This window comes from Trachemys scripta, chromosome 8 (assembly GCF_013100865.1).
Source record: "Trachemys scripta elegans isolate TJP31775 chromosome 8, CAS_Tse_1.0, whole genome shotgun sequence".
NCBI classification, from domain to species: domain Eukaryota; kingdom Metazoa; phylum Chordata; order Testudines; family Emydidae; genus Trachemys; species Trachemys scripta.
In genome coordinates this window covers 65,143,460-65,170,498 of record NC_048305.1, presented here as the reverse complement: position 1 = coordinate 65,170,498, position 27,039 = coordinate 65,143,460, and the positions used below count along the sequence as shown (strand labels likewise).

Here is a 27,039-nt window from a genome sequence, read left to right as displayed (position 1 = left end):
CATATAATGGATAAAGGCCAGCAGTAAGGAAAAGTTACTAAAGGAATTCTCAAAATAAAGAAGTTTTTCACCACCAAAATTAATTTCTATAGGCTTTTATTCTCATGAGCCTAGAACAAAGAAAATAAATACCAAGGATACACATTCATAAGCCATCAAAATTATGTAACTCAATTTTAGAAGCCATGAAGTATGTACAATTGGGAACACAGGAACTGTGTATGCCTAAGAATTTAAAATACGTCAGTCAGTCAATTTGCCTCTCCTGTTCAACTTTTTTCCAGTTAAACAGCTACACTAGGTAAAATTTAACAATGGTCATCTCTTTCAAATACTGTATTCAAGGGTGGCAAATAGCTGCCGAGCTCTCAATAACTGCATATTGAGAACCCATAACAGCCAATTCTAGAACATGAAAGTTTGACAATTTTAAACTTTGCTGCCAGAGGTGGGTAGGCTTAAATGAAAACTTCCCCAGAAGTCTGCTGTTTGTCTATCTATACTTGAGAAATATATTACATACTTAGTTTGATATGAAGGGTAAGCAAATTAGAAAAATCTTTTAAGGGATGCTAACAGTCATATAGTAATCAGATCCTCTACTATTAAAAACAAAACCTTACAAATTATGTCAATAAAATACATATAGTATCAGCATTACCCTTGACAGAAAGGTCATGTACAGATCAGTTATCAGTGCTGTAAAGAAACAGTGATATTTTGTTCAGTGTCTTAAAAAAAAAAAAAAAACACACACACAGAAAAACTGACTCTGTAGATATGTTGTTGCCTTAGGATGCAGCCTAACGTGAGAGAGCCTGGTATTATTAAAATATCAATAGCAAAATATACTGGAAATACAGTAGATCATAAAATTTCACCAAAAATAGTAAGTTTAGTTCAAGACTATTTCAATATAAGTTTTTATTCAAATGAACCAATGCTTTTAAATCAGTTCTTTAACTATAACTTTCACTCAGATTTGGATTCAATCCAAACAAACGCTGTGTATCTGTTCTCCCCAGAGCTGAATTTGCATATCAGAGGATTGTTTGATGTCAACAGGAAGATGGAGACCAGGTTTCTTTTCATTTCTAAACAAATACACAATACCATGTAAATATACGCACATGAAAGCATACTGCCTTGATTCAAAATGAATTCTGAAAATTATCATAATTATAACTATGTACAATAAAAAAAATCTTCAAAATGTTCTTAAATAAACTGAACTTTAAGTACAAGTAAGGATGAAAAATTCACAAAAGTATGCAGATTTTTTTGCATCTTATCCATAAAAAACCCTTTAAAAGTATAATTCACAATGTTTGTAAAAAAAATAATTTTCTTTTAATATTTAATTCATTTGCTAGCTACACCGTTGTAGCACACTGTATACAAAATTCTACAGAAACAGCTTCAGAATTCCAGTGATTCAAGCATTCCAGTCATTCATATAAATATGTGAAAGTGAATTGCTTTTGCGGTATTCTGACCTAACTAAAGTATGTTACGTTTGCATGACATTAACATATTCCTTTCTGAGGTCATCACTAATATTAAGTTGTTATAAATGTGAACTTTGATTTATTACTCATGTGAAAAGGATGGAATAAACAAATCTATCAGTTCTTTAACTAAGCATTCTATTCAATAAAGGAACAAATAATGTTGTTTTCACTTGCTTACACTTAAAAATAGTCCAAGTCTTTTAAAATAAATCTTCATATTATTATTTTGAGGGGTTATCACCTTATTTTTTTATTTCTGGCATATTCTTAATGTTTCCTTGGTCTGCTGTGCACCAAGAAACAAAACAATGACTGAAAGCTTGGGATATTAAAGCAAACTGATTTCACAAAGACACCAATTTCCAAAAAAATAGACTGCTTTTAGGGAACAGCTTTAATAAGAGCTTTGGTTTCTGGGGAAGAGGAAAACACAAAACCAAAATGAAAAACTTTTGCTCACAGCTTTACCTTTCCACGGGTCTATTTTGTGTTGATAAAACACACGATCCACTTTGTTATGTGTATCTTACACTGTATGGCATCTTTTTCAGCATATTTAAGGAAAAAGAAGAGGCACAATAGCCCTGTTTTAACATTTGGTGTTCCTTCTAGCCCTTCTTCCTTTTCGTTTTTAAATATTCTATAATGTGAAAATGCAATTGTTCTGATGGTGGCACTGTTGGCCATCTCCTACGGAAATGCCAAAGTACAAAAGACATGAACACAAGAAAAATACCTCAGAACTGATCTCAGCTAGTGTCCGCACCCACTGCCCCTTTGGGAAAGCAGTATTTTAAAAGTTATTCTGTGTAAAAGTTGGACCCCAATGTGGATTGAACCAGAAAAAATCACTTATGCTTGTACTGCAGGACTGGACTCTGTTGCAAACCAGAGAGTTTTCAGATAGCCTGATATCAGAGTAACTGGGTAGCTCAAAGTGACATGCTGTATAGTCACTGAATCCAAGCAGCACTTATTAGGGGCATGGAGTGGCCACGTGGAGAGCATAACTGGTAGCCGAGTGGCAGTGAAGTGTTCTCAGGATGTCTCCTTGTGCCCACCCCCAGTTTTTTTGCAATCATACCACACTACCACCACTTCCTCCTCAAAAATTGAAGAGAATTTACTGCCCCAAAACATCAACAACTAAGAATTGAGGTTGACTGGGAATGCCTTGTACCCCTACAGAATGTTAGTTTAAAAAAAAAAAAAAAAAAGATCAAACAAATAAATGCACCTATACTTAAATCTCTGAAAGGCAGGAAATAGCAAGTTAAGGTATAAAACCAGCCTTGCTTCACAACCTTAACTCTGCCCTTTTCGAATGATGCCCCAACCCATCCCTGACAGACATTGTAGCACAGTCTCCTTCCAGATGATATGGAACAATAATACAATAGGAGAAACTATCAGACCATGTCCTCACTAAGGCAAATTTGAACACCAGGTTGCTATGCCTGGCCTATTCTCAACCACTGCACCTATTCTGCACAAATCACCCCAAAGTTGTTAGATGTTACCATCCCTTGACCTTTGTCCTAAGGATTTCCTCTGCATTATTACTTGTAACCTGTAATGCACGGTCATGTATGCTATCAGACTGTTGCAACCATTTGGGGAATCTGCCTGTATAATTTATTAATTCTGTATGAGATTATGAACTCTCTGTATCTTTACCAAGCTGAAAAATCCATTTTGCACGTGAGGCTAGTTGTCCTTCCAACTCTGGAATTAAATTCTAACAGGGGAAGGGACAAAGCAAGATCTAACACCAGTGAGTAATTTAAGTTAAATGCAAGACCAGTAAAATGTAATAGTGGCTAACAACAGATTGGCTCCCAACCAGAACTGGTTGATCACAGGAGAAGTCATCTGGGCTACAAAGCCACATGCTAGTACTCTGTGATGATCTGACTGAGGGACTGGAAGGTTATAAAAAGGGCAAAAGCTACTCTATTGGCTCTGTTCTTTGGGATCATTTTTTTCCAGGTCAAGAAGAGGGCAAAGCACCCCAGCATGTAGGGGGCCTGATGAGGCAGGGTACCCTGCCTACCTTCCTGAACACAGATGGCTCCCCAAGGTAATGGTGAGCTAGTGAGGGACTAAGGCATTGTGTTCAGGATGTTTGTGGTATATTAAATGACCTCTACTTTCTTGTGTGGCATGTGAGTAAGTAAAAGAGCAATGATGTCAGAATCTGTGCAAAGTATGTGTATGGGTTATATGCTTCACAACTTGCTATAGGTCTCCCGAAAGAGTTAGAACAGTAAACCATCAGGCTCACAACTGGAGTTCTGGGTGAGGGCATGTTTAAGCAAACAGGGAAGTCTGAGAGGTCAACACTGAATACAGGCTAGGCTTCAGGAGGGGATGCCAGACAGAGGGTCTGTGCCCAGTGCCTGTGTTGCAGGACCTAAAAACCGGGATAATGGCTGTGCTCCACTCAGGAGACTTAAGCACCTGGGGACCCACCAGCTGGGTTCCCTCAAAGCGTCTAGTCAAGTGAGGGCCCAAGAGGGAACACTTGACTGGGACCTCGGACGACTGTTTCAAATCCCCACAGCAATAATAGAGCATGCTCCTCTACTTGCACAACTGACATAACTCAGAACAGAAATGAAGAATTCATGATACCTTTGGCTGCAAATGCACCTCTTCTCACATCACAGCATGAGTTATGGCAATTGGTTGCAAGTAATCCTTGTATCAGGTACAGTGAAGGGCAGTTGGAGTATATGTAGATGACTGAGAATTCTGTGGGACAACAAACCACATAAAGTGGCATCATTTAGTCATTCCTCATGTCTGCTTATTATAGGACAGCCTAGCTGAAACACACTTACAGTATATCTCCTGTGGCTCTAGCCAGCCCCAGGGACAGAGTTAAGGTTGTTGTGCAGGCCTGATGTGTACTGTAACAATCTCCTGGTTTTCAGACATTTAGTGTAAATGCATTTGATATGCTGTATGCGTTGGAGGTCATCCCAACTTGGCGTTAATTAAGTTCTAGGGCAGTGAATAATAATATTGACTGGTGGGGTTTGAAGTGGCTTACAAAGCCCTTCAGAGCAAGTGATAAGTGGCATTCAGCCATTCCAGTCTGACAGCAATTCCATGACTGCTGGATATAGACATGCCCACCTCACAGAAACCCTCACCGCCATCAGCTGTGTCATCTGCAAGCTTTATTAATGGATTTTTGTTTCCTTTAAGGCCATTGATAAAATACTAAATATTACTAGACCAAGAATTGACCCTTGCAAGGCTCCATTAGAAACCTTCCACTCACTGAATATTCCCATTAACAATTATGTTTTATGATGTTAGTTAGCCAGTTGTTAAGTTTTAAGCAATGTGGCGGACTATGCATTACCTGAAGTCTTTAAAATGAGACAGATTTCTTTCTGAACAAAACATGCCTTAGTTTAACCACAATTTATCGGGCTCAGTGAAGGAGTCACTGGATGAAATTCTCTGACCTGTGTTATGTAAGACTGTCCCTTCTAGCCTTGCTATTTATGAATCTATAAAAAAGGAAAATAAGATTTGTGACACTGTATTCCTGCTGCCTTCTTCCTCCCTCCCTTCCAATTATCTCTGGAGTCCCTGCAATAAGGTTTTGAACTGAAACTGCTCTCAGCTTGGCCTTCTCCTGGGTAAGTCTAAGGACCTCTTCTCTATACTCACCCTTCTTGATCTACCTACCACTTCTGACATGGTCACTCCCAGCTTCTCCCTCCCCTTCTGTACCATTATCTCCTCCTTGGGTTTTCTTGACCCTTTGACTCCCCTAGTTCACCTCAACCTGTTCCCACTTTGGGAGAGTGCCTCTGGGCTCTGCCCTTGAACCTCTTCTCTCCCCAGGGTTTATTCCTGAAGGGACAGAGGAGCCAGCTGGACTTTTTGCAGGACTGAAAGATGCAAATTGCTCTGGGCAAAAACTGTCCAGAACACAAACTTCCGAGAAACTGACTTCATTATTCAGCCTTCCTTCTTCATGTAGCCCCACCCCAGCTTCACAAATTTCTTAAACAGACATAGGGGCCTGTGCAGCACCAATAACCTAGCTGTGGCAGCAGGTGCCCCCTGCTGAAGAGTTGCCAGACTTGACTGTTCCCCCTTGTTACTGGAAAAACACCAGGCAGAGCTACAGGTGGTTCTGGGATAAAGACTCTAGTACCACCATTCTCCATTTTCCTATAGAGAGTGGTAGGGAGCAGACCTAGGGAGAAGCAAAGGAAGGATTTAAAAAAGAGTAGGATGAAATACTGATGAGCAAAGGAAATCTTAGCAACATGTGTTTTCTATAGAAAAGAGTAAACATGATGTGGGCAACAGGGAGGAAAAGAAGAGATTGCAGTAGTCAAGACAGCTGTGGCGCCAAAAAGGAAAAGTAAGATTTTAGAAGTGTTTTGGAAGAAGAATTGGCATGATTTGGACACTATTTTTAGTGTGCAGGGCATGGGAGAGGGAGTGATCAGAGATTAATCCTTATGTTATAGACCTGGGTGTTAAGATCAGAGTCCCACTTTGCCTGTAGATGCTCCATTGTAGGTTTCTTTTCTGTATTTTTAAAAATTATTTTATTATTGTATTACCATGAACCACATTCTAATTTTGATATCATTTTATCAGTAAGGTAGCATTCTAATAGATTTGCCTGGGTCTCATCGGTTCTGGAATTCAAATTGCCTACCATTGGCATTCATAGATTCATAGATTACAGGACTGGAAGGGACCTCGAGAGGTCATCGAGTCCAGTCCCCTGCCCGCATGGCAGGACCAAATACTGCCTAGACCATCCCTAATAGACATTTATCTAACCTACTCTTAAATATCTCCAGAGACGGAGATTCCACAACCTCCCTAGGCAATTTGTTCCAGTGTTTAACCACCCTGACAGTTAGGAACTTTTTCCTAATGTCCAACCTAGACCTCCCTTGCTGCAGTTTAAACCCATTGTTTCTGGTTCTATCCTTAGAGGCTAAGGTGAACAAGTTCTCTCCCTCCTCCTTATGACACCCTTTTAGATACCTGAAAACTGCTATCATGTCCCCTCTCAGTCTTCTCTTTTCCAAACTAAACAAACCCAATTCTTTCAGCCTTCCTTCATAGGTCATGTTCTCAAGACCTTTAATCATTCTTGTTGCTCTTCTTTGGACCCTTTCCAATTTCTCCACATCTTTTTTAAAATGCGGCGCCCAGAACTGGACACAATACTCCAGCTGAGGCCTAACCAGAGCAGAGTATAGCGGAAGAATGACTTCTCGTGTCTTGCTCACAACACACCTGTTAATGCATCCCAGAATCATGTTTGCTTTTTTTGCAACAGCATCACACTGTTGACTCATATTTAGCTTGTGGTCCACTATAACCCCTAGATCCCTTTCTGCCGTACTCCTTCCTAGACAGTCTTTTCCCATTCTGTATTTGTGAAATTGATTTTTCCTTCCTAAGTGGAGCACTTTGCATTGGAATCACAGTTTTTCCGACCAACATCCCTGGATTTCCTGTCCAAAACAAAAACCAGAATTTTCATCCAAACCTAAAGTCACTTCTCCTAGCAGCATGGATCTCAGCAGTATTTGCTAAACAAAACAAAACAAAAAGGTTGCTCATATTGTAGTCCAACATTTAAAGAGTCTCAACTGACCTAATATTACAACTAATACAACAAAAGAGAATCTTCTGCATATACTGGACACCTGAGAATAGCAGCTGTTGCTATCTAGCTAATAAATTGAACATATACAACTGAAACAGCTACTTTATTATACATGATTTGACAAATAAGTATTTATTAATTTTCTTTCATTATTTATATTTTATTCATTTTTCAAGCATCTAAAACTAACTTTTTATAGAGGTATTTCCATAACAAAATTAATCAATAATATTACATTATATATTTCTTTGTACTTTACAAACACCTTTTACTGATGTTTTGTATACTCAGTTACTGAAATACAGTATGTTTTTCCCCCAAGTCCAGGAGACAGCACCTCTGATATGAAATACTTCTCTCCTACAGGAACATATCAAGAAAACTTACAACAATAAATTATTTAACCATAACAAAAAAAGTAAGTGGAACTGTCAATTGCGGAATGGAAAATAATTACAAATAGTTAAAAAAACAGAATTTCTTAGTATCACTGAAAATAATAGATTAGACTAATACAATGCATGCAATAGCATCTCTGGAAAGAGCACTGTTTAATGCAGATGAGATGGTAAACTGCAATCAAATGTGATCTCCTTTCATAGATACATATCCCAAATGAAACACATTAGGCCACCCTTAACGTTCATAAAAATCCTTATAAGAGATAGGGAATTCTTTAAAATGCTTTGATGTTTTCCACTTTTCAACATATACAGATTCTTCTATATTCATAGTGTATAAAAATACTTCAATAAAAGGAAAAAGTTTATGCCCCTTTTTTCTTGTATTTGGCACTAACTCAAATGCTACTGACTCATCGTTCTTCATTACCTTCAAAAGTCTATATAATCTGTGAGGGTCACTCCACTTACTTTTGTTCCAAAGCCTTGAGACAGACACACTCTAGTTTTCTGAATTTAACTATGATTCCTGAAAAAGTTTCTGACGCTCATTTTAGTTAGATTTTCCAACAGGACTAATCACTTTTGCAGTATCAATCTCATTTACTATCTTTCCCTGAAGATCAGTCTGTCCATAGTCACTCAGCTCCACTGATGTTTTAAATCACTCCTGAAAGCAAAAACTTGTTATGTTAGAGATGGATATCATCTATTGAAAATAAAGAGTCTCGTCTTAGAGCCAAGAAGGTGAAATTTCCAAGCATTGTATCATTTTAGTTCTCTCTGCAGATAGACTCAGCTGAGCCACGGTTCCTTAAAATATATAGCACTATGTCCAAGTTCAACAGTTCTTGTTTACATACAACCTTTCTTTCCAATAAATCCCCTTGAGGAAATTGGTACATCATCAACTGGGGAAGGAAAGTTCTTGTTATAAATTATTATATATGATTCTTAATAAAATCAGTGGCAAAGTACAGTAAATACAGCAGGCTCCCATACTAACCCTATCATATTTGGCTTCATAAAAAAAAACCAAGAAACCCTCCTTCCCCATTCTCAAACAGTTTAGTTATACAGCATAGAATTACTACTGACACTGAAGTTTTTTCACTTCATTAAGTGATAAACAGTATATAAGAGCTAGTAGTAATTCTGCTCGAATTATTTTGCGTAGAGCATTTTGAACATGGAAAGCACTAAGAACTATTTTTCGAACTCCTTAAAGATGATATTCAGGAAGCAAATTAAAGTTCTAGGATCTGGGGACAGATGCCCCCAACAGGTTCTGACAAAAATAAGTTTCACTCCAAACAGTTTCTAACATTTCTAGATACAAAGATGACCTTCTAAAGATGACTGAAGCAGCTGGCCTTTTTGAGTCTGAAAACAGGTAAGTTTAAACAATAATTCTAAGAGTTATGCATTGCCACACCACATATCTGGGCTATTGACACTGAACTATTTAAATACGGATTATTTTAGCAGAAAAGTGCTAGTATGATTATTCTAGATGTAGGTGATGGCAGATTCCTCCTCTCCCCCACAAAGACACAGCCAAGGCTACAGGGCAAATCTACGCCCTTCTCCTCAGCACACAAACACACCTTTAACAGAGTAAGCTGCTACTCCTGACCTTGCTCCAGTTAACAGCTCCAAGAATGGAGAAGCATTCAGAAGCCTGTCATGCTTCCAGGTAACACAAGGGTGGGAGGTGGAGGGCTCACAGGAACACAGCCTGCTGCAGCTGCATTATTCAGCTACAATTGGCCCAGGGCCTCCCACCTCCCACCCCCCATTTTCACTGCCTGATAGCTATGGGTATGTCTCCACTGCAATGCAAGACCAGCATTAGTAGAACTCAAGTTAGCAGACCCTGGGTTTATTAACCTAGGGTCTAAGCGTGCATGCACATTCATTTATAACCCCAGCTTAGGAACTGTTGAACCCTGGGTCTCAACATGGGACTCTAGAGTCTAAAGTGCATTATGCGGGCCCAAATCCAACCACCCATAATCTCGACTTTCTAGCACCCTTCCAAAATGTGACCTATCTAGCCCTTTGTGGTGTAGTGGGGGAAAACTTGACTGTCCACCAAATTTGACTGTACAGAGGACAAAGGAAGTTGGCTTATGTGATTGTGGAATACTTTTGGTGGACTCTCAGTGCACAAGTCCAGTGGAGATGCATCTACACTGAAAAGCAACAGGACTTGAACTGTGGGTAGGGTTACCACCTGGTTTGACTGGCCTGGACGTTTTTTTGTTTGTTTGTTTTAATGGATTTGCCAGTTGCCAGAAAAATAATTCACATTCAAGTATATAGTTAAAATACAGAATCAATGTAATTTGGGAAAAAATAATCTCAAGGAAGAGGACCATAAAAAAAGCAGCTTTAAGAAACATGACCAAAGAAAGAAAATTATGTAACCAATCTTATCTATATATGTTACCTCTCTAGATACTATAAGTGGCTGTTGAAGGTGGCGGGCTGTGGAATTGACTTGGGGTTGCAGTGGGCTTGGTGTGTGTGTCGGGGGGAAGAGGGCCTTGCATTTCAAAGGTGGTAACCCTAACCATAGGTCCTGGTTTGACTCAGGCTCAGACCCTCCACCCTGTGGGACCCTGGGTCCAAGCACCAGGTTGGCGTGATTTGCGTATACATAGAAGGGGGGTTAGGCTTGAGTCTGAGTTTGACCCTGGGCTGCAGTCTAGACTTACCCTGTGACCCATTCATACTAAGCTTGTTTCATGAGCTTGTCTCAACTTTCAGTTTTACTAGTTTCGGCCTACTTCCATTTTACAAGCTTTCATTGCTGACCAGGGCTGTCAAACACTCAGCTGAATTGATATATTCACATGGTCCACATGACAGATTCCAATCCTGCACAAATACAAACTTACATTTAAAAAGTGTTTCTAGCCCTCATGGTTGAAAAACAATCTATCAAATGTAACTCAATGCAGAGCTAATCTTCCCAAGTCTGCAGACAACTTGAAACAATGACTCAGAGGTGTGAATTCCTCTGACCTGTATTAATCTCAGTGATGTTGCTCTAAAACCCAATGAGGACACTTCAATGCAAATATTAAATATTTAATTGCTGATCATTGTAGAGAATGGCATGCAAAAAGTGGTGAGAGCAAAACCCACTGGGGAAGGGAAGAGAGAATTGCTACAGGGAAGGGAAAAGAAGGAAGAAAAGAGACAAGGACAGGGAAGAGGAACAAAGCTAGAGATGGGAGAGAAACAAGGGACAAAAACAGAGATGGTCCTAAAGTTAGGGATATTTTCCCAATGAGTTACGCCACTAGGATATGGAATAATAAACAGTGGTAATAACTGAAAGTCTGTTGTCTTCATATAAAGTCAAACATAATTCACAGCATGAAGAATTGCCTCTGACTCACCCTAGCCCAACACTAAATGAGGGAAATGATATTCTATGGTCAGAGTACTGGCTGGCAGCACCATCTCCCTGAGCACACTCCACTTCCCAGTTAATCTGAATGGTTCAAGTGTGATTCTGTAGGCGGAGGATACACAGAGTGAAGGACTGATGGGGGAATAGGAGAGAGGAGCAAGAGGTTGAGGTGAAGACGAATGAGAGAACACTGGAGGAGATAGAGATATTATGGGGAATTAATAAGGAGGGAAAGTGACAGAATATGGGAAAACAAGGACAAAAATTATTAAAAACACAATATGGGATAAAGAGGGAACTAATAGTATAGGGAAAACTACACTAAGGGAGAAGATGATGTAAAAGATAGAGGAAAAAAATGAGGAAGTTATATTGTAAAAAGAAACAAACGTTGAGTGAAGAACTGAATCAAGGCAAACGTAGCAAGTTACGGTTTGCAATTTTGATGTACATGTGTGGGTCTCAGGATTTTACAGTGACAAGACAGAGACAAGGTTTTGAATTTATGCAGTGCTCATCTTCAGGTGCAGGAAAAGTACTCAGGGAGTCACAGCTAAATACAAGGTGGAACACAACATAAAGCACTGTGAGCATTGGAGAGTTGGAAAAAATTGTCCAGGCCAAAAATGGGACAAATGTCACAAATCTTAAAAACAAGAAACTGTAAACTGAAAATAAAAAAAAATTGGTTTGGGTCAACCAAAACATTTTGCTTCAGTAATTTCCAATGTGTTTCATTTCAGTTTCAAAATTTTCTTTAAAAAAATTTCTATAGATTAACTCATTCAAAGTGAGAAGTCATTTCAAACTGAAAAACTTGAATTTTTAATTTCTGAAATGTCAAAAATAGGATTCTTCAACTATTCTGAAACTTTTTCAATGGGGAAAATTAGTCAAAACAGACCTTTACCCAAAAAAACTTGAGTTCTGACAAATCAGTATTTTTCAATGGAAAAATATTTTGTCAAAAAATTCCTAACCAGCTCTCTAGCAGTGACTTCCTTGTTAATATGACCTTGCCATCCTTTTATCCCAGAATATCAGTTTAAAATGTGCAGTAATAAAGAGGTGGCCCTTGCAGTGCTCTTCTGGTCTTAGTGCCTGGCCCCACCTCCCCTGTGTTGCCCAAATCCAGAGAGAGAGAGAGAGTCTACACTGTAATGTAAGCCTAGGCTTAATGGGACTTGAGTCAGCTGACCCATGTTTGGGAACTCTGGGCTTGAGCATCTACACCAGGGGCGGGCAAACGTTTTGGCCTGAGGGCCACATCGGGTTTCAGAAATTGCATGGAGGGCCGGTTAGGGGAGGCTGTGCCAAACAGCCAGGCGTGGCCCGGCTCCCACCCCCTATCTGACCCCCCCCGCTTCTCGCCCTCTGACACACACACCCCCAGGCCTCCTACCCCTTCCAACAACCTCTTCTCCCTGACTGCCCCCAGATTCCCTGCCCCAACTGCCCCCCGCCACCCCATCCAACCACCCCTCTCTCCTTCCTGACTGCCGCCCGGGGATACCTGCCCCATCCAACCACCCCTTCTCCCTGTCCCCTGACCACCCCCGGAACCCCTGCCCCTCCCCCCCGCCGCCCCATCCAACCCCTCCTCTCCTTCCTAACTGCCCCCGAGACCCATGCCCCATCCAACCACCCCTTCTCCCTGATCGTGCCCAGAACCACCGCCCCCATATTCAACCTCCGTGGTCTCCGCCCTCTGACCACCCCCACCCCTATCCACATCCCTGGCCCCGACCACCCCCCGAACTCCCCTGCCCTCTATCCAACCCCCCTCCGCTGCTCCCTTACCGTGCTGCCTGGAGCAGCGGTGCCGCCCAGGTGGAGCCAGCCATGCACCGTGCAGCAGAGCGCACCAGGTCAGGTCGGGCTCTGCAGCTGCGCTACCCCAGGAGCTTGCAGCCCCACTGACCAGAGCATTGTGCCAGCATTGTAGTGAGCTGAGGCGTGGGGGGGGGGGGGAGAGGGGCAGCAGGGGAGGGCTGGGGGCTAGCTCGCAGGCCAGGAGCTCAGGGGCCGGGCAGAATGGTCTCACAGGCCGGATGTGGCCCATGGGCCATACTTTGCCCACCTCTGATCTACATTGTATTGTAACCCTAGGTTAAGAATTTTCAGACCCGTGCGCGAACCTAAGGCTCTGGGGTCCACACTGCAGTGCACAGAACCAAGTCAAAGTAACCATATCCCAGAGTCCCTAGCGCCCCATCCATTGAAATGTGACGATGGTGCACTGTGGGAAAAATTTACTGCCCAACCTGCATGTTATCAGGAAGCAGCTCTCTTTGCAAAAGGCTCAATCAGTTCACTCTTCATTGCAAACCCAGGATGCTCTCTGATAGTGTGCTTGCAGATCAGTGACCAGAACAGAATGGGTTAATGCTGACCTGAGCTGCTGTCATTTGCCAAGGGAGGGGCAGCTTTTGTTTTCAGTAGAATGGATTGCAGATTGTTGGGATACAGAGGACTAAAGAAGATGTCCAACAGAATTGTGCAATACTTCTGGATGACTCCCATGACCTGAATCAAGTGGGACTTGGCTACTCTGCAAAGCAACAGATGCTGGACACAAGCCAAACTCTACAATCCTGCAGCATTCTGGGACCATGGGTCTGAGCCCTGAGTTAGCCCAATTGTAGTGTAGACACAAAGAAGATTAGCCTTGTACCTGAGTTTGAATCCTGGACTTACTGGGTTACAGTCTTACATGCCCAGTATGTCTACACTGTACTGTAAGCCCTGTGTTTGAACTCAGGTTCACGCCTAACTCCCCTTCCATCCACACACAAACCATGCCAATCCAGGGTCCCAGGAACCATATGAGTGGAGGTCTGAGCCTGAGTCAAGCCAGGACCCACGGTTCAATCCCTATTGCTTTGCAGTGTAGATGCAGCCCCACTGGACTTGTGCTTTTAGAGTCTATCAAAAGTATTGCACAAACCCATGAGACAACTTCCTTTGTCCTATGGACAGTCAAATTTGGTGGACAGTCAAGATTTCCCACACTGCACCACAAACGGCAAGATAGGTCACATTTTGGGAAGGCACTAAGAAGTCTGGGATATGGTTTGTTGGACTTGGGCCTGCATAATGCAGTGTAGACTCTGGAGTCCCAAGATTGGACCCAGGGTTCAACAATTCTTAACCTGGGGTTATAAATGAGTGTAGACGCTCAACCCCTAGGTTAACAAACCCAGGATCTTGCTAACTTGAGTTCTACTGACCCTGGGCTTACGTTGCACTGGAGACATACCCAGAAAGAGTGGTAGCAATAAAGAGGAGTGAATTGCCATTAGATTTCCCTGTCCAATAATGGCGCATGAGGGCAAGGGGATAAATGGCCAGCACATTAAGACCCCTTTCCCAAGACAAATGTTTACTTCCTTGGGCTGCAATGGTAGTGGGTGTCCCAGACAGTCACCTTCCCCAATCCCAGAGAAGCTTCCAAACTAGTACAAGCACAAGGCAGCCTATGTTTTGAAGAGACTTCTTTAAGGCTTCTATAAGAGTGTGCAAAGAAAGTCAACAGAGCATAAGGAACTCAGAAGTCATCTGGGACCTGAAACAAGCCAACTCAGTGTACAAGCAGAAATAAGAAAAAATATCTATTTTAGAAAAATACTTTCTATGAAAATTAAAGATAGAGAGCATTATTTTTCTATTATAAAAAGGAAAAAGTAACACACAAAAGGATATTACCAGTAGCTTAAAAAATCTTAATGTCAAAAATTGGCTTGTGTGGTTCATAGCCCCATGTTTTTCATTCATAAAAACACTGTTAATAGAAATATATTAAGCTTTGTTCTATAATTAATATAGCCTATGGTACACTCTCCTAATAGTATTTGCCTCCTGAAAATACTGTTTAAAAAATAACTAGACAGCTTTTAAAAACTAAACACAAAAAGCTCAGAGTAAAAGGTGACATACGTTATACATAAAAAAACCCTCTCTACATTAAGACAGACTGTACAAAAGCATGCTATGTTTTGAAGTCTTTGACATTTCTCGTCGACATCATTTGAGGTTGATGCCCTATCACTTTGAACTAGAAAACATGGGCAGTATAGTAAACCATAATCCAAAGACTCACAATTCTTAGGACTGTTGGCATGGCTTGTAAGTTTATTGTTTTATCAGGTCAGATAGAGGCCAGCAAAAATCACAGTAATTTTCAAGGCTTTTATTTACAGTAGAGCTTCAAATTTAAAAATGGAGAAAATCTGAGGTTTTGGAGAAAATTCTAAATTGAGAATATGATGTTGAACTATATTCTAAGGATCTTTGACGTCTAATGATACTAAACAAAGAACTGTAAATATTATGACTAAAGGAAATTCTTCATACCCTACTCACAAATTTATTCAAGAATAATACTAATAGCAGAAAAATAAATATCCTTAATTAGCTATTATAATTAAGATTTAAAACCCCAATGTTATACTGATTATTTTTAACTGGAAAGAAGGTCAGCATAGGATTTCTGGGACTCTGGAAAGAATACCAAATGTCTAGATAATAACTTGAACTTGGGTATATTTTCTGAGAGGAAACATATGTCACTAGAATTATTTCAGTTATTCAGCAGAAAATTACAATTTACAAGGACAAAGAATTCATTTCTTTCCAAATGCAGAGAGCCCACTGAGAGAGACTTCCAAGTTCAGCTGGAACCTAATTTTGTTCATTTTATATAAGCCTGTAAAACATTTGCCTCATTTTACATGGATGATATACTGGATTCACTAGTATCTATAAAACTGATATTGCATTTTAAAATTGGAAAAACATACACAAGTATTTTTTTAAAAGTAAGAAAGTGCATATGTGATATTTTTATATAGTCAGGATTATATTTCCTATTTTAAGAGATTTGCTAACATATCTGTGCTTTATATTGAGAATGCATGCTTTGATGTTTATTTATGATGTATGGTGATTTATTTTTTATGGCCTGTTTGACACACTTATTTAAAGTTTGCATTTTTAATATGTTACGAGAATTTAAATGAAATAGTTTTAAAATGAGTATTGGTTTAGTAAGTATCTTGATCAATGATTTTCTAATTATTTTAATTTTTTTCTTATAGCAATTTTTTCACAACAGATATTTAATTTATCTTGCACAGTAGAATTATATCCGTCTTATTTTAGACACTTGAAATCATATCCTTTCAACACTTTATTAAAGGCCTTATTTGTTTTCAACAATTCTTTTACTGTCCTATTTAAATAGTGACTTTCTTGCTTCAATGCAGTTAGAAGGTGTGCTATTTTTCTTTAAAAATATATCCAGTTACAGCTCTAAAAGGTAAGCAGTAAACAACTGAACTGTCACATAACATCATGGTTAACAGAAAAAGAAAGAAGGGGAAAGTATGGCTATTAAGAAAAGGGAAAAGTACTCTGCAGTTTTGCTTTGAAGGTCATCAAGACTAAAACCTGTCTTACACCTTTAAGGCGAAAGACTGCGTGAGAATTAGAGACCCCAAAAAACAACTAAATCCAGCATTTTACATTCAACCTGAGCAAAAAATATTTAAAAAAAATAAACTATGAAATTGTGTAACAGATTATGAGATATTCATACAGATTATCTCACTGATAGGTTTCTCTGGTAAAAGTAAACAAGTTCCACAAACATTAAAATGGAGATTGAGCAAAGGAAGTGGGAAAGAAGAATATAGCTTTATTACCAATTTAAGATACACTAAGAACTCAGATATCTAACAATTAAAAAAGCAAATGAACTCCAATTCAATTAGACTGATAGTTATTACAGATAAAATTATATTGGATTTCAAATTCTATCGTACACCACTTTTTTACCCTATGTTTGGGGAGCACTTTATCATACAGCAGCAGCCTTAGGTGTTCAATTATCACTAATTGGAAAATACTGAATATCTAGACTATTAATTAATTACATTTGTCAGGATGCTCTGAAGCAATTTATTATTTACTTGTAAAAATGTTTGATGCAATGGTATCCAGAAGTCTAATTCAGGAATACAGAATAGCAAGATTTTTTTTCTTTTTTCCCTCACCCCAATTCAACAGTGGATTTGCAATAGTGTGGTATATTCTTATCTTGATGTATGATGATTTATGTTTGTCTGTCCCTACATTAGCTGTAACTCATTCATGCACACCCATACAACATTTGAGCATTTCAATACTGCTAGCACCAAGTGATTAAAAATCATGTCATGGCACTCAAAAGCATGGATTGGCTTAAAAATAATGACTTTTTAATTTTACACACACACAATTTGTGAATCTTTTTATTTATCTTCTGGGTTGGGGGCCTTTACAGCACTGTCATGGGGTTTGCTCCACACACCGCTGTGGCACCGCCTTGTGGTTGGCTCATCTGGGGATTAGCTCACCACTGGTTTGATGCCTCCTTTTGCAGTTTCTTTGCCCCTTGTCCCAGTCTCTCACTTAGCAGCCTCTCTCATACTCCACCCATTGCAGTGCTTCCATTTCGTGGCTTGGCCCTCTGGCCAGGTCACTAATTTCCCCTTGTCTGGGGTATCAAAACTTCTCTAACCAAATTGCCTCAGGCTGTTTTCAGAGTCCATCATTCCCTATGGCTCGTTGGTGAACCTACACCTGCCCTCTACACTGTTTTCCAGCCTAGGGACCCGACAATCAGCAGCTAAGGTCAATGCGGTCTCACCCTTGTTGCTGTTTCGCTACGGTTCTTCCTATTCCTTTCTCTCAACCCTGAGAGTGACTGCTGCTTCTCTCCCTCCGCAACCTCTTTCTGCAAGCCCAACCTCTTCTTATCAGCTGGGCTTCAGGTTCAGCTAGGGGTGTATATCGAACCTACACCTCACCTCATCCTGTCAAGTAGCCACTTCTGAGCCATTTTAACCCCTTCAGAGGCGGTATGGGGTGAACATACCATCACAGGTACACTTGGGTCTCTTTGTTTTCAAGGTTCTTCCTATAATCATGCAGGTTAAAAACTTTTATTTAAAAAAAAAAAAAAAAGAGTAAGCTGAAATTCTCATGTAATCACTGCAGCATTAAGAAAACTACAAAATATCACGAGACTTGTAAAATCATGAAAGTTGCCCATACTAGTGTTTGCACCTCAGCTTGTCTAGTGAAACACAGCAGTGAGAGCTTCCCTGGCCAATACAGATGAATCCTAATGTATCGGGTGACTTTCCTCAGTTGCCTATACACTGAAGGCTTAAAGTGAATAGCACTCACATGGGAAAATATTTTTAACTGAGGACCTCAATGGTACTGAAATTGAATAACAAGAACTTAGTCCTTTACAAAAGGGAAATTAATAAAAGCACACCCCAATGACTCCTGGAAGAGGAGAACAACAGAGAGTCAGCGCTGAGTTGTGTTATGAGTTGTGGTGATAAGACTCTGTGCCCGCATCCTGTGAGGTGGCAGTGGTGTCAATTAACACACAAGTAAATTTTGTATAGTGCTGTTTTTCTTGGTGATTAATTGTTGGCTGTGTGTTGTTCAAACTGTGGTTATTTAAATTTTCAGTAACATACTTCTGTACCCTCATTGTGGCAAGGCACTTAGCAACATGGTGCCCTGTTAAGGGCTCCTCTTTGCCTTCGAATAAAATAGACAGTAGCATGATGCCATTCATATTAGAAGCCATGGTACGATTTCTCCTTCACAGAACTCGTTATTGCATTTCCACCCCCCTTAAGTGACAAGACAAACACACTCATACAGAAGCTTTGTCAGTTTTTCCCTTCTGTTATAGATCACTTATTTTTCAGACTATTTTAGAAGTATTCCCCAAAACACACCCCTGAAAACAAACTAATACCAACTGAACAGCAGCCTATCAAGTAATTTCTCCTACAAGCAGTACGAAGACCGAGTACATCGTGACATCTCATACATATTTAATGATAGCCTGATAGGCTGTCATTAACATCAAACAGCAATCTAGGTTTGCTGCATTAAACATGATTCCTGTGTTAAGAGGACATCACAAACTGCCTCCAAGATCTAGATATTAAGAAATGCCCACCGACTTGGACAATGTGTAATTAGGCCAATTGCACTGAGGGAGACATTAGACACATATTGGGTTAAAAAAAAAGCTTCAATGGGTCATAAGACCAGACATGCCATAAGGCAATCTGTCATAGAATACTCATATTAAGAAGTGTGTCAAATCAGAACATTCAAAAGAAAAGACAAACGTTCCTTTATGTTGTATGAAGTGTAAACGTACAGAATTAATAATTCATGGCACAGAAAAAAAAATATATCCGATTTGGATATAAATATTAACGGGACACAGTCAACTTGTTTAGACTACAATTTTGACCGTCCTATCTTAAAACTGTCAGTCTAGTGAGGAGCAGTCTTCAAAGCATAAAAGTCAATTAAAAAATACATTAATGTAAAAAAATTAAAATTCTCTGTTCTTGTAGGACCTACACAAAATAATGCTTTTCTGCTTTGTGTTCTTCCGGGGCAGAGCGAGCACTAATTAATTAGCATACTTGATTCCCAGAATTGTGCTGTGTTGACAGCAATCATATCGGTGTACACGTAAGAAAGTAAACCAAAATGACATGTTAAATCCGAGATCCAGAGGTGGGGGTAACAGGATAGGAATGTAAGAATAATCAACATTTGACAAATTGAAAGGTAAAAATGTCATGTTGCCATGGAGTGATCTGTGCAAGTTGCAGAATTTCTCTTGGAAAAAATATCTAGACTAGGGCTAGTTGCAAAACAATAAAACACAATTTATAAAATAAAGTAGTGAAAAAATACTATACAACTAGGTATATAACTGGTCAAATATTGCACAAAAAAGGTATGTTACATATTTTTTCAACCCATATAAACCATAAAATTCATCAAGTACTATATTTGTTGAATACAATGTGATTAATTAAATCATTTTAAGAATCTAAAGAAATGTTTAACCATCTCTGGAAAATTATGCAATTATTTTAAATAAGCTGTTGGAGACTCTGAAAGATTTTAAAAGATATACTCATGTCCAGTCATCTCTGCTTCTGATCTTGTTAAATAAAACATTTGAAAACAATCTGCAGCAGTCATTGTGCTAAACAATCACGAAAATGGTCAATATATGCACAATTTTAATTTAAAGCATGTATTTACAGATGAACTGTAAATATGAAATGCATGAAAACAGAACTTTCAAGAGAAAACAATGAATATCTATTATGGTGGCAAATAATAGACAGGCAGTGGAATACCTTACTCTGACCCCCACTCATTTTGTGGTATTCAAAGTCTACTAATAGCCTCACTTCTTTTTGAGCCCCAGTTCAGCAAAACCCTTAAGCATCTATTTACATACTTAGGTGCTTTGCTGAATTGGTTGAAATAGGTGTTTCTTTCACTAACCACTAACTTTTTCTAAATGATTTCGATAAAATGTATGCAGAAGACTTGAAAATAGTGTTGGAATAAAATGACACTTTCTTTCACTGATTACACTGGTCTACAATTTTTGAGAAGTCATCTGCTTCAGAGATAAAATGTGCTATTTATTATGTATTTTGATGTGCTGAATTCAAATATGACAATTAAAACAACTGATTGGCTACTGTTTCTAAGATATTTAAGTTTTTACATTTTATGTCTATGTATACTGTGTAGATAGTAGAGTTTTAATCATAAATTGTAAACCTAGGTCTTTTCATGTGTCTATGGTTGCTTTACATGATAATATTTCACCTGTCTTGTTTATGTAACACTTTAAAAATCAGCAAAAGGATTATATAAATAAAATTTATTATGAAACAAAAGGCAAAAAACTATTATGTACATAGTTTAGTCCTATTCAGTGTCTACTCGGCGCTTCTTGGCTTGTCTCTTGTATTCATTAAATGGAGCATCTCTTGTCACTGTCCAGCAATAGTCTGCAAGCATTGATGGGCTCCATTTGCCCTGATAGCGTTTCTCCATTGTTGCAATGTCCTGGTGAAATGGCTCGCCATGCTCGTCGCTCATTGCTCCGCAGTTCGGTGGAAAAAAATCTAGATGAGAGTGCAAAAAATGTCTCTTTAGTGACATGTTGCAACCAAGGCTTTTGTATGCCTTGAGGAGGTTTTCCACCAACAACTTGTAGTTATTTGCCTTGCTGTTTCCGAGAAAATTTATTGCCAGTAACTGGAAGGCTTTCCATGCCGTCTTTTCCTTGCCACGCAGTGCATGGTCAAATGCATCCTCTCGAAGAAGTTCACGAATCTGAGGACCAACAAAGACACCTTCCTTTATCTTAGCTTCACTTAACCTTGGAAATTTTCCACGGAGGTACTTGAAAGCTGCTTGTGTTTTGTCAATGGCCTTCATCAGACCCAGCTTGATGTGTAAGGGTGGTAACAAAATCTTCCTTGATTCAACAAGTGGTGGATGCTAAACACTTTTCCTCCCAGGCTCCAATGACTGTCGGAGTGGCCGATCTTTCTTGATGTAGTGGGAATCTCTTGCACGACTATCCCATTCGCAGAGAAAACAGCAGTACTTTGTGTATCCAGTCTGCAGACCAAGCAAGAGAGCAACAACCTTCAAATCGCCACAAAGCTGCCACTGATGTTGGTCCTAGTTTATGCACCTCAAAAGTTGTTTCATATTGTCATAGGTTTCCTTCATATGGACTGCATGACCAACTGGAATTGATGGCAAAACATTGCCATTATGTAGTAAAACAGCTTTAAGACTCGTCTTGGATGAATCAATGAACAGTCTCCACTCATCTGGATCGTGAACGATGTTGAGGGCTGCCATCACACCATCGATGTTGTTGCAGGCTACAAGATCACCTTCCATGAAGAAGAATGGGACAAGATCCTTTTGACGGTCACGGAACATGGAAACCCTAACATCACCTGCCAGGAGATTCCAATGCTGTAGTCTGGAGCCCAACAGCTCTGCCTTACTCTTGGGTAGTTCCAAATCCCTGACAAGCTAATTCAGTTCACCTTGTGTTATGAGGTGTGGTTCAGAGGAGGAGGATGGGAGAAAATGTGGCTCCTGTGACATTGATGGTTCAGGACCAGAAGTTTCATCCTCTTCCTCGTCTGACTCAAGTGAGAATGATTCTGACGCATCAGGAACCGGCAGTCCTTCTCCGTGGGGTACTGGGCGTATAACTGATGGAATGTTTGGATAATGCACAGTCCACTTTTTCTTCTTTGACACACCTTTCCCAACTGGAGGCACCATGCAGAAGTAATAATTGCTGGTATGATCTGTTGGCTCTCTCCAAATCATTGGCACTGCAAAAGGCATAGATTTCCTTTTCCTGTTCAACTACTGGCGAAGATTTGTTGCACAAGTGTTGCAGCATATGTGTGGGGCCCACCTCTTGTCCTGATCTCCAATTTTGCAGCCAAAATAAAGGTGATAAGCTTTCTTAACCATAGTGGTTATACTGCGCTTTTGTGATGCAAAAGTCACTTCACCACAAACATAGCAGAAGTTATCTGCACTGTTCACACAAGTACGAGGCATCTCTGCTCACTTTGGCTAAACAGAAATGTGTCCCTTTGCAAAATCAAACACTGACAAATAAGAGAGCACGACACTGTATGATTTCTAGAGCTGATGTAGGGCAATTTGTTCAGCAGAATGATGTAAGCTTTGTTATGATTGCATCATCCATGACTTCTAGGAATAACATGATGCAATTCATATCATGTATGACGCAATACCAGCTTCAGATTGCATCATTCATTGTTTTGCCTAAAAAGCAAGTACTGTCCAAACCCAGTCATAGATTTATTCCTAGATCCAGTCAAAGATATATTTTAGTCATTTCTGGTTTAAACTGAGATCCCTTCCCTTTATAACTCACTTATCCTCCGCCATTCCCAAGTCAAGGGTCGTATATACTGACCCAACAGCATATCTTGAAAACTAGAGCCAATCAACAATTTTAAGCATCATTTTCGTTCTCAGTGACCCAGAATTAGTAAAGTTTGACTACATTTATTTCAGAAGCATTTTGGCTGTAGAGCAGTGTTATCAATTGATACAACATCATGATAATCAAAAATGACCTAAACTTAAATAAAAGTGACCTCATTTTCAGATGTGCGGACTATCTACCATGCCCATTTACTTCAACAAAATTTGTTGGTACTGTGCTTGGTATTTGTTGGTACATGACACTTCTGAAAATTACACATTTTAGATCATGTATACAATACAAACTCTTGTCAATGTAAATTATATGGGCATGCAACCACCAATGTTTGTGTATCACTTGGGCATGTGCATACTTATCTGTTTGTGTCAGCGCTGTGTGTAAATTTGGAAAATTTCATAGCGTGTTGTGGAATCAAAATGATTTGCCAAGAATGTCTGGGTGCTAGGAGTCAAGTTCCAGCATGCAACTTTCTCCATCCCATAGTATCATCCATATCCTATAATTTTCATGCTTTAAAAAAAAAAAAAAAAAGACACAGAAAAGTGATGTGCAGGTTTGTATCTGCCATCTTGGACAGAAGCATGGAGCCTGCAGAGGTCTGCACTGTTCTTATGAATGTTGCAAACACAGGGCACATGATTCTCCTTGTATTTGCAAATCTGCAGCAAGCAGTGCACCAATGGGGGACATGCGGATTTGTTTGAGGACCGTTTGCTGAGGAACACAGCAAAAAACAATTCTAGGTTGTTGGTGGCATTCATGGTGCAACTATAGATGGTGGAATGTTGCTTCTGGACCTTTTGGATGCAAAAAGCCACATTCCTGGACCAGCATGACAAGCTCACCCAGCCCTCCAGAACATGGACAAAAGAATAAGTGCCAAATTGAACATGGAGAACCTACTAGTGAATGCATGTTGGAAGCTTGCAACACTGGATTGCTACTGGTCAGTAGGAAATAATTTTGAAGTTGGGAAATCCACAGTGGGAGCAGTTGCCATGCAAGTGTGTAGGGCCATTAATCATCTGCTGCTACACAGGATTTTGACTTTCTGCCCCATGCAGGACACAGTGGATGGATTTGCAGCAGTGCGAACTGCTATGGGATGATAGACAGCATGCATATCCCTATTTTGACACCACTGCACCTTGCCATAGAGGACATCCACAGAAAAGATTACTTTTCTATGGTGCATCAATCACCAGGACCACTTCACCAATAATGATTTCGAGGACCCAGCCTACCCTTTGCTTGCCTGGCTATTGTAGTCATACACTAACCACCTCGACAGCACCAAGGAAAGATTCAACTACTGCCTCAGCAGGTGTAGAATGACTGTTGAATATGCTTTTGGGGAAACGGAAGGGATGCTAGCAGTGTTTACTTACTAGATTGGATCTCCATGAGAAAAATATCTCAATGGTTATAGCTAGCTGTTGTGCCCTGCATAATATCTGTGAGGCAAAAGGGAAGAAGCTGCCACCAGGGAAAAGGCAGAGATGAGGCTGACTTTGAACAGCCAGACACAAGGGATAGTACAAAATCCCAGTGTGGAGCTACGTGGTTGAGGCAAGCTTTGAAAGAGCATTTTAATAGTTAGCCACAGCAGTAGTCTGTGCTGGAGTGTTGTTTGGGAAAAGACTGCAGAGTATCTCCAGGAAAGTTTAATCAAGACCTCTCAGGAGAATAAAAGGGACATCCCTATGCACATAAAGTATTCCATATGTCTCTCTTCCCCTGCCTAACCCAATGGGGGAATGAAAAGCAGATGCCAATTCTACCCGTTTGTTGTACCTCTACCACTTCTTGTACGAGTGAAACAATGAAAAATCGATACCTTTGTCTTGTTAACTTGGGGTGAGATGGGCACCATCTTTAAATTTAAACATTGTAAGGAAAAATGCATGTACAGATACATCCAAGCCTTCACCAGGTTCATCTTTGCTCACCTGGCAGGACTGGCTACACTGTGACAGAGTTCTCTGCTGCATTTCTCTCACCCTCCTCCCTCTTCCTTCTTGCTATTCATAGCAAGAGTCTCTGTCTCAGGCTTCTCCAAGGTATCCACAGTGGTCTGCAAGTGCTAGTGGAGTCTCCGCCAAATATAGCACGCAATTCCTTGTAAAAGAGGCAGGTCTGGGTGAAGCACCAGATCTGTTGTTGCACTCCCTAGCCTTGTGGTATCCCTGGATGAAGTTTCCTTCTTTTGATACAGCACTGCTGCTGATCCCTCTTCTAGCCCTTTGCCTGCATGCCCAATGTAATCTGTTCATAGAGGTCAACATTTCTAGAGCTGGTCTGTAGCCTCTTCTCCACACTGGCCCAGGAGATCCAATACTTCCTGTCTACTCCAGGCAGGAGCACACTAGTGCATGGATCAGTCATAGCAGCCTGGGGACTTGAACACAACAAGGATGAACTGCTAGGTGTGCTTGCGAATGTGGGCAATCAGGAAAAGGCATTCTAAAAACATGCAGGGGATTTTAAAGGAGCGGGTGGGCTTCCGATCTCTCTGACATCTTAGGTAGATTTAAAAATTGTGGCCAGAGTGGTCACTATTGCAGGGAATGGGGCATTATAAGACAGCTGCCAGAGGACTGTTAGCATTGACACAGGTCATGCAACATCTACACTCACTGTGTCAACCTCAGTAGGTCGACCACGTCTCTATATTGTTCGGGGAGGTGGAAGAGAACTGAACTGGATCAAGTAACCTGTAGATATCACTTCCAGGATCCATTTGTGTGAGGTGATGAGCTCTCATGAAGATAGAAAATTGGACAGATATCCCCACAGGAGTTATGGGGAGATACATGCATCATAGCATCAGGAGCAGGAGAGATATCATGACTCCTGTCCACAGAGTCAAAATGGTCATTTCCAGGATGTCACTTACTGGGAGGTTGCAGTAGAAGATGGTCCTTTCCTTGTGAACCTAGGTTTCTTCCTGGGGATTCAATTGTTTTTGTGGGCTGATATTGTACCAGGCAAGTTCACTGAGCCATCTGTGATATACTGTACTTTCTCTTTGCCATAGGTGTATAGATGGCAAGAGATGGTAGAGTTGCCCTGGAGTTGTTAAGAGAGAAGGGACCTGTCCATGGCACCCCTGAATAATCTGGGTCCCTCAAAAAGGTCTTCTATGGTGCTTTATACCTCCGGAAGCAGACCAAAGGACTGTAACCAAGAAGCCTGGCTGTCATAGCCATGGAGAGAGCAGCTGTGTCAGCAGCATCTAGTGAAGCATGGAGAGATGCCTTGGTGATTATCTAGCTTTGCCTTATCAGAGCTTGAAATTGTTCCCTCTTTGGAAAAGTTCTTTGGGTGGGATGCAGTGTTTTTAATCCACCCATTTACTTGTATGTGATATAGAAACAGGGGTTTGCCAGAACATACAGGGGCCATCAGAGCACCACTGACGGGCAAGGTGATTTGCCCTGAAAAGATATGTGAACAACGTTCAACAAGGAGTGCTGGGGCTCCTGTATCTCTTCCAATAGAATATGCAGGGTCTCAACTAAATATTTCATAAGATCCTGAAAGGCCTTGAAATAATTATCATAAAATGATGCGGGAGGCATGACAGCCTTGTCTGGTGAGGAGGTGACTTTATGGGAAGGTGGTGTTTCTTCTTCTGCAGGTGGCTCTTGCTGTCCTGTAAGATATTGCTGTGTGGAAGGCCCCAAGGCCATCAGTTGTTCTCACAAGCTGGGACCCTGTATAACTGGACAGCATAAGGGACTCAGGGGTTCCAATAAGCCCACTGTTGTGGAGCATAAGGGAAGGGGGAAAGACTCCACATTTGTCCTTACCAGTGATGTCAAGTATATCTCCCACTAGAAGTTTCATCACCAGGGTGTAACTTCTAATAATGGAGGTCAAAAGGGTGACCCTGCATAGACACTTCCAAACCAGATGCAGTGTCATCTGTGTCAACTGGAGTGGCAAATGGTGTCAGTACCGGTGGTCAAGATGGCACAGGGACCTGGAAGTGGTCCTGTAATTGCAGCGTTACCAGAGGTTGATAAGGACAGTGAGTCGGTAGCATCTGGAAATGCATCTATGTACCCTCAAAGAGTTTGTGAGGGACTGGAGGCTATGGCAGTACTGGATGG

The 27,039-nt window shown here is 40.4% G+C and overlaps 1 protein-coding gene across 3 annotated transcripts in view; it reads right to left on the bottom strand.

Moving 5' to 3' along the window:
- Nucleotides 1–27,039, bottom strand: part of NEK7 (NIMA related kinase 7) — a 137,998-nt gene that overhangs the window by 42,276 nt on the left and 68,683 nt on the right. The window lies entirely within an intron of this gene.